Genomic DNA, 8,178 nt, shown 5'->3' with positions numbered 1-8,178 from the left:
GCTGAGGGAGTGCTGCACTGTCGGAGGTGCCGTCTTTCAGATGAGACGTTAAACCGAGGCCCCATCTGCCCTCTCAGGTGGATGTAAAAGATCCCATGGCACTATTTCAAAGAAGAGCAGGGGAGTTACCTCCGGTGTCCTGGCCAATATTTATCCCTCAATCAACATAATAAAAACAGATTATCTAGTCATTATCACATTGCTGTTTGTGGGAGCTTGCTGTGAGCAGATTGGCTGTCGCGTTTCCCACATTACAACAGTGACTCCACTTCAAAAGTACTTCATTGGCTGTAAAGCGCTTTGAGACGTCTGGTGGTGGGGAAAGGTGCTATATAAATGCAAGTCTTTCTTTATACTCTCTCATAAGCAATATTTTTGTTCCTATAACTGTGACCAGAACTGTACAGAGTACTCCAGCTGACATCTAACCAATGCCTTATACAGTCACCCTATGGCATCTTTTGATTCGTAATCCATTCCTAAGCTAATCAAACCCAGGATTTTATTTCTCAATCACCCCCAACAGCCCTTCTCCTTCACCTGGCACCTTCCCGTGCAAACGCAGGAGATGCAACACATGCCCTTTTACCTCCTCCCTTCCCACTGTCCAGGGCCCCAAACACCCCTTCCAGGTGAAACAGCGATTTACTTGTACTTCTTGCAATTTAATATACTGTATTCGCTGCTCACGATGCGGTCTCCTCTACACTGGGGAGACCAAACGCAGATTGGGCGACCGCTTTGCGGAACACCTCCGTTCAGTCCGTAAGGGTGACCCCGAGCTTCCAGTCGCCTGTCACTTTAATTCTCCACTTCACTCCCACTCTGATCTCTCTGTCCTCGGCCTATTACACTGTTCTAATGAAGCTCAACGTAAACTCGAGGAACAGCACCTCATCTTTCGATTGGGCACTTTGCAGCCTGCCGGACTCAACGTAGAGTTCAACAATTTCAGATAATAATCCCTGCCCCCATTTTTCATGCAGTATTATTTTGCCATTCCCATTTGCAACAGTTTCACAGCATGTTCTTTCAATTCCTTCCTCCTCCCCTAACCGCCCCCCCCCCCCGTCTCTGCACCTGCTTAATATCTGTTATATTTCCAGCTTTTTCCAGTTCTGATGAAGGGTCCCAGACCTGAAACGTTAACCCTGTTTCTCTCTCCACGGATGCTGCCTGGCCTGCTGAGTATTTCCAGCACTTTCTGTTGTTATTCCAGGATTTTATTTGCTATTTTTATGCAACCAAGCACTAGTCTGACGATTGTGTAGATATTAACCACTAGGATCCCGCAATTTCTTTTCTTTTTCCATGGCAGTACTCGATCCAAGCATTTCGGTGTCTTTCCCATCACAAAGGGAAGTCACTAAGGCAATCACAAGTATGGAGCTGGGCAAGGCTCCAGGATGCTGGGTTGTATCAACGGTATTTCTTGGAGCTGGTGGGGATGCAGTCATTGACCACCTACCAGTGGTGAAAGTGGTGAGGGTCAGAACCCTGCCCCCACAAATCATTTTGAGGTCAGCCAACGTGGCTTTGGAGGACTCCATCTTCTGCTTCCAGGTTTGGCCAGCCAGACTGTGCGGTTCCCGGCTCGGCCATCGGAGTAGGTAAGTCGGCATTTGTCAGTTCACAGCTTGGTCCCCTTCCTGCCTAGTCAACCAAATATTCTGTTCGACTCCCCCACCCCCCACCCCTACCCTAGTTGGCCAAACCTAGCTCTGTCAATGCTAACTACAGCATCTCTTTGCTGGGGTATGGGAATTTAAGATTATTTCCCATGCTAAGCTTATACGGGGTGAAATTGGATATGGGAGGGGACGCAAAACAGGTGGAATTGCATCAGTGCCTGTTATACGCTCCGCCCGACATTCAGTTCCATTGACTTCAATCGAACTGAGCATCAGGCATGTTATATAACGACTGGCAAAAGCGATTCCAATTTCACCCCCATCATTCTAGAAACAGCTAAAGCCTAATAATTTGATATGTATGTGTCAGTTATGGATTAACAGTTCCAGCCCGAAAACCTAAGACAGATACACTTGAGTTATAATAACCCTGTTCTGATCAGCCAGAACATGTATACTGTAGGAACGGAGGTTCCTAACGAAAAGACTGAGTTCGACTCAGGCAATCAAAATAACAAACTTTAATGGAACAAAACAGGTTTAAACTGGAAACTGCTGGAATACATCGAATACAGGTCTGCTCTCCTTGAAGGCTCCACGAGGACTGATCCTCTGGTCTGAAAGCTGACGTCATGACGTCATCACGTTCTTCCCGCCATTGGGGAATCACGTGACTAACGGCTTGACATCATCACGTTGAAACCGCGCTGTAAAGGTAACTAGACATAGTACAGTTAAACAGTGTAATTAAAGGTACAGACACAGGCAGTAACTACATTGCTGTTAAAGGAATTATGTACAACCGCTCTGAGTCCTTTGGTGGCTCCGCCACAATACCATGATATACCAGACCTGGCTTGATAACCCAGGACTAGATTCTGACAGTCACTGAACCCTGGAAATTACTGTGAGCAATTTTATTGTACGAATACTTAACACACTCATATCAGCTTCCTCTCTCTGCTATCTTAACTGAGACGTTAACATGCTAAAATAGCAGAGAGAGAAATTTGATATGAATGCGTTAAGAGTTTGTATGATAACATTATTCACAGTAACTTCCAGGCTCATATGGAGCTTGCAATACTCTTAGTTACAGCCCACCTGGGCTGTAGCGTTAGTATCTTGATGCTAGAATTAGCCTCGTCATCAGAATCGCACTAAGGGTTATGTCTTACGGAATGCAAATCTGTGATTGTAAAACACCCCTTCTAAAAAAATGTAACTTATACTTTGATGTTTCTCTTACTTGATTTGTCACTAAAATTGTAAAACAGATGCTCACTAACTAAAAGCATATGCAAACTATCAATCCAATCCTGTCATCACTTACATGCCCTCAATCAACACTGGTTTCCTGTTTTGATTTACACAAGATACTAACCTTTCTATGTTGCTTTATTGACTGCAGTGGCTTCCATTAGGATCTCTGTAAACTACCATCACTGGAATATTAATGCATTAGCCTGTAGTAATCTTCAAATAATTAAACAATCTTGCTGACAACTCTATCTGAAGACGTCTACCATAATTTTAGATGGAAAACATTTAGACACAAAAAGAGCATAATCTATCTTTGTAGTAACAGAAAATAGAAGCAAATTATTTGATTCTGGTTTCATCAATGGTGCACTGCCTGCCCAGTAGGAAAGCTGTGGAGGTGAGCAATAAGATTAGTGCAGTTTAAACTGTTACCATAGCAACAGCAAGTAACCCAGATATTTATTTTCATAAGTCTTTTTGAAGAGTTTAAACACTGTGATTACCATTGTTTCACAATCTTAAAAAAGCACTACTGGAAGTACTGGCGTGCCAAGAGAAGTAATCAGCTACATCTCTGTTCAACATCACCTGGACTTCCTGCCAAAGACATCTAGTTCAAAGATTTGAGAGACCAGACTGGCCCCTGATAGATTTCACTAGAACTTCATGCTAGACTGGGTGGGCACTCGATTCAGACCAGAAGAGGCTAGGTACGCCCTCCATTAGAGATCACCCACACTTCATGTATGGGAGGTCAGTTTTGCTCCTTTAGGAATTACTTAGCCCTTTTATGTTGTTGAATAGATGCCTAGTTCAACTTATGTCCCTGATAGACATCATGGAGGCCTGGTCTGGTGCAGACTAAGTTCAGAGAATTGTGTACCTTTTTAGCCGTCTGCCGGACTTCTGACCAAGTTGCAGGCGGGCAAATATTTCTTCAGAATCCATAGCTCAGATGCACAATCTCATTTTTTAAGTTTAGACCTCTTAAGAATAGTACAAGGCAACTAAAACAGCATAGTGCAGACATAGAGTTATAATGCTGAGATGGGCCTTTTAGAATTGGGATTGGTTATACACAAGTAACACGTTTACTGAGGCAACAGATTGCTAAGGACCTATGACAAGACTAAAGCTGCCTAAACTAGATCAAGTCAGGGTTTTCCATGACAAACTTTTCTTACAGCTACACCTGTGGAGTTTATGATCAGAGGACAGAACTTCCATTCAGTGATGTTCAGGTACAAATGTTTAATGCACTTGTACCACATTTCCTATGTGTGCAATTTTTAAGCAGACATTAATGTTAAAGGATTTATTTTAAATCAGTTAATGCATGTTTAAATATAGCGCACTCAGGAATGTAGCAACTGTATGCTAAGAATCTGTACCTGAACTTCACCAACTGAAAGTTCTATCCTCAAAAGTTTGGATCTCCCACATCAGTGCAACAACTTTGTAACATTACAAAGATCTAAACTCTTCCAATTCAGCCTTCTGCTTGATAGTAACTCACTCTCCCCTTCTCACTCAGCCTGCTGCTCAATGCTTAGGGGTTTAATTTGCTATGTATTAGAGCTAATAGCCATGCTAAGTGTATGTTCCGAGGTTGTCATCTCATGTGTTGGTGTTAATTAAACAGTCATTAACTGTTGCCCACACTCCTAACTTGATTCCTGAAAATAAATATTTCTAACACAGACAAAACTTAAATCTGGAACATGAAATGATTTTCAAGATTGACAGTCAGCTGCAGCTCAGTGGGTAGCACGCTCGCCTCTGAGTCAGAAGATTGTGGGTTCAAGTCCCACTCCAGAGACTTGAGCACATAAATCTAGGCTCACACTACAGTGCAGTGCTGAGGGAGTGCTGCACTGCTGTCTTACGGATGAGACGTTAAACCAAGGCCCCTTCTGCTCTCCCCAGTGTCCTGGCCAATATTTATTCCTCAATCAACAAAAACAGATGATCTGGTCATTATCACATTGCTGTTTGTGGGACCTTGCTGTGCGCAAATTGGCTGCCGTGTTTCCCACATTACAACAGTGACTACACTCCAAAAGTACTTCATTGGCTGTAAAGCACGATGAAACGTCCGGTGGTCGTGAAAGGCGCTATATAAATGTAAATCTTTCTCTCTTTCATTCCCATTTAAAACTGGCATTAAAATATCAGATGCCAATGTTCAAATGGTGAGCAGAACACAAAATATTGGCTGAAGGAGGAGTCTTTCAGTGAAATTGCCAGCATGGTGTTGCATTAAGTCTGTCAATGTTAGATTTTTCAAGCAAGAGGAGCAGAAACAACAGGACACCATGGTCTGAGACATTTGAAATGATAGGATGTGAATGTTGGACTTGCTATGCAGTGTGAGAACTGCCGAAATATCACATAACTGGATCTCAGCTAGCAACAAAGGCTGCTCTTTGACAGGCATGTGTTCTCAGGCCTGTGTCAGCTCCTTGAACCAGACCTACAGTCAAGGAGCCACATCCAATGGCATTGTCAGAGGATGTGAAAACGACCACTGCACCAGCCTTCGAGACCATAGTGTGTTTCTAGGGACTAACTGAAGACCTCACTAAATCTGCCAGCATGTAGTTTACCATCGCATCACTGAGGTAGCAGATGCTTTCTTCTGTCATGCATTGACATACATCAAGTTCAACATTATTCTGGCCCAGTACAGACTCCCAGCCTTTAGTACTTATAATAGCTTGTCATTAACAATAAGGGAATTTATCTAATGCCTGCCACAACCAGTCTCAGCACAGTGGTGCCTGTTAAAGGCTTCCTTCTTCAGCAAAGAAAAGAACAGGATGCATTGGTGGAAATGTAATTTTTTTTATACAGAAGCAAAGGCTGCACAGCAGTATATTTATTGTCAAGTCTAGTAGGTTGAAATTTTAACATCTTGCTGAGCGAAGTGGAAAAGCAGAATGAATACTTTTTTGGAGTCCATGGTATACTTGCATAAGAATAGTTAGTGAACAACCTCTCTTAGCTGCTAGTAAGCAAGGCTATCTTTTCTGGACTATTGTAATACCTTTGAAATACCTTCATTGCTTCTCGTTTGTGTCCCAATTACAAGATATTGTGTAAATTTAAGTTAATAATCCTTGTTTGAAATTATTCCAGAAAGCACAGCTGACACCTTGAACAAGCATTTTAACCGATGTTAAATAATTGGCATTCATATCCATAGATAATATAATGTAATTGCCAGTCATACTCATATATATATATATATATAAATAAATGTGAGATAACTGACATTGGCACTTTTCTTCATCTCAGACCCCTTCTTCACACACCCCTTCATATATAGTGTTGTTGATGCTGCATTGCCCTCCTGTGCAATTTCCTCCCATTGTGCAGGAGCCTGTTTAGTAGTGGATTGTACATCTGACCGGAAGAGAAAATGGGCTGGATTTTCATTGAGGAGGCGGGACTACAACTTTTGGGGTTGTAGTCCCGCCTCCATCGAGTTCTAGCCAACCCACGCGATTTAGACTTGATTGACCTTGTTGAGCCCGCCTAGCGGGCTTTGCAGGCCAATTAAGGGCCACCCAGCAACAGGTGACGTCACAGATTGAAATTTCATCTGTCAAGACCTTTTGACAGATGAAATATCAGCATTTCACAGCTGTTTGAAGCTGTCAAACACTGACAATCTGCACTCCAGGTTAATTCCTTCCTCTCAGGATGATTTAGAGATCTCCCCAAAACAGAAAGCAGAGGCTGCAGATTTTGACAGCTGGCGGCCATTCTGCTTTCTGTGCCGATGAGATGAGGGACTCCCGAGACCTGAAGGAAGGAAGGCTGTAAAGGTAAGTAAAGGTTAGTAGAGCCTCTTTAAACACTTTATACAGACCAAACACACTTACCTCTGCACTCATGCACCCATCACTCACCTGAACACCGGACATCTCGACCCCTCCAAGCCCTTCACCCCGACGGCCCACTTGGCGTGGTTTGGAGCCATCGGGAATCCCACATTTCAACAATGAAAATAGGGATTAGGCTAAAAACTACCTGTTAACAGATAGTTAATTGGCACTAATCCCCTTCCCGCCTCGGGGAGGCAGGTCCCAGTGCAGGGCGGGTACCCACCTCCTTTGAAACTGGCATGGAGGCGGGTTGGATGTGGGATGGGGTCGGGATCCCTGATTTCGGGATTCTAAACCCCCACACGCCTCCAATCCCAACTCCACGGCCCAATGAAAATCCTGCCAATGTCTCTATTTCCTCACTCCACACTCAGTAATCTGAATGAACTTATCAGTAGTTCGGGCCTAAAATGTATTTCTTCCAATAGAGCTCCAGTTTTCATAATCCACAACTGGATTGACACACTGAATATTATTGATAGCGCTTACATGCCTATTATTAAGGAGTTAACAGTGATTAATTGCCATTATTGCAGTTTTTTTTAATGATTGAATGCTCAGTGTTTATTAGTTGTAACACATCGAACCTCCAAGAAAGTGTTCTGGGTAAACATGTATCTTCTTGAGAATGTGCTAAAAAAGGGCAACAAATTAACCCCACCTTAACACAGAACTAATATGCTAAGAGTAAATTAAACCCATATGTCTCTTTTTATGCAAAAAGGTCATTGACCTGAAACGTTAGCTCTGTTTCTCTCTCCACAGATGCTGCCAGACCCACTGAGCACTCTCCAGCATTTTCTGTTTTTCTTTCAGATTTCCAGCATCCGCAGTATTCCTCTTTTGTTTTAGTCTCTTTTTTCTATTCAGTTTTTTGGCTCGTTCCTTTCCTTCCTCACCCTGCCTTCTGGTCTGCCTCTCTCTCCTTTTCATTCCGCTGATACTTAAGTGATAGTCCTCGCTTCCTCCCTGTTGCTCTCTATTCTCGTTTCATTTTACGGAGCTTTCTGATTTTAATGGGAACAGCAAGTACAGCTCCTAACAACACTGACCTCTGATGGCCTTCAGCGCCAGTGCCATTAGCACCATCAGCTTGTCACTTATCCACCAACACCACAAAAAAAAACACTAAACGCACAACATGTTAGTTAGCATCTGCAAAGAGAAAAGACAGGTTAGAACATTTTAGATATCTGCCCTTCATTAAAATGGAAGAATAATTAATAAACAAGCTTTTTAATAAGAACAACAACTTGTATTTATATAGCACCTTTAACGGAGTGTTATAAAACAAAATTTGACACCGAGCTACATAAGGAGAAGTTAGGGCAGATGATCAAAAGCTTGATCAATGAGGTAGGTTTTAAGGAGAGTCTTAAAGGAGGAAAGAGAGG

The sequence above is a fragment of the Somniosus microcephalus genome, chromosome 13 (assembly GCF_052327205.1).
Source record: "Somniosus microcephalus isolate GS21.2 chromosome 13, FLI_Smic_1.0, whole genome shotgun sequence".
Taxonomy (NCBI): Eukaryota; Metazoa; Chordata; class Chondrichthyes; order Squaliformes; family Somniosidae; genus Somniosus; species Somniosus microcephalus.
This window is presented reverse-complemented; position numbering follows the sequence as displayed.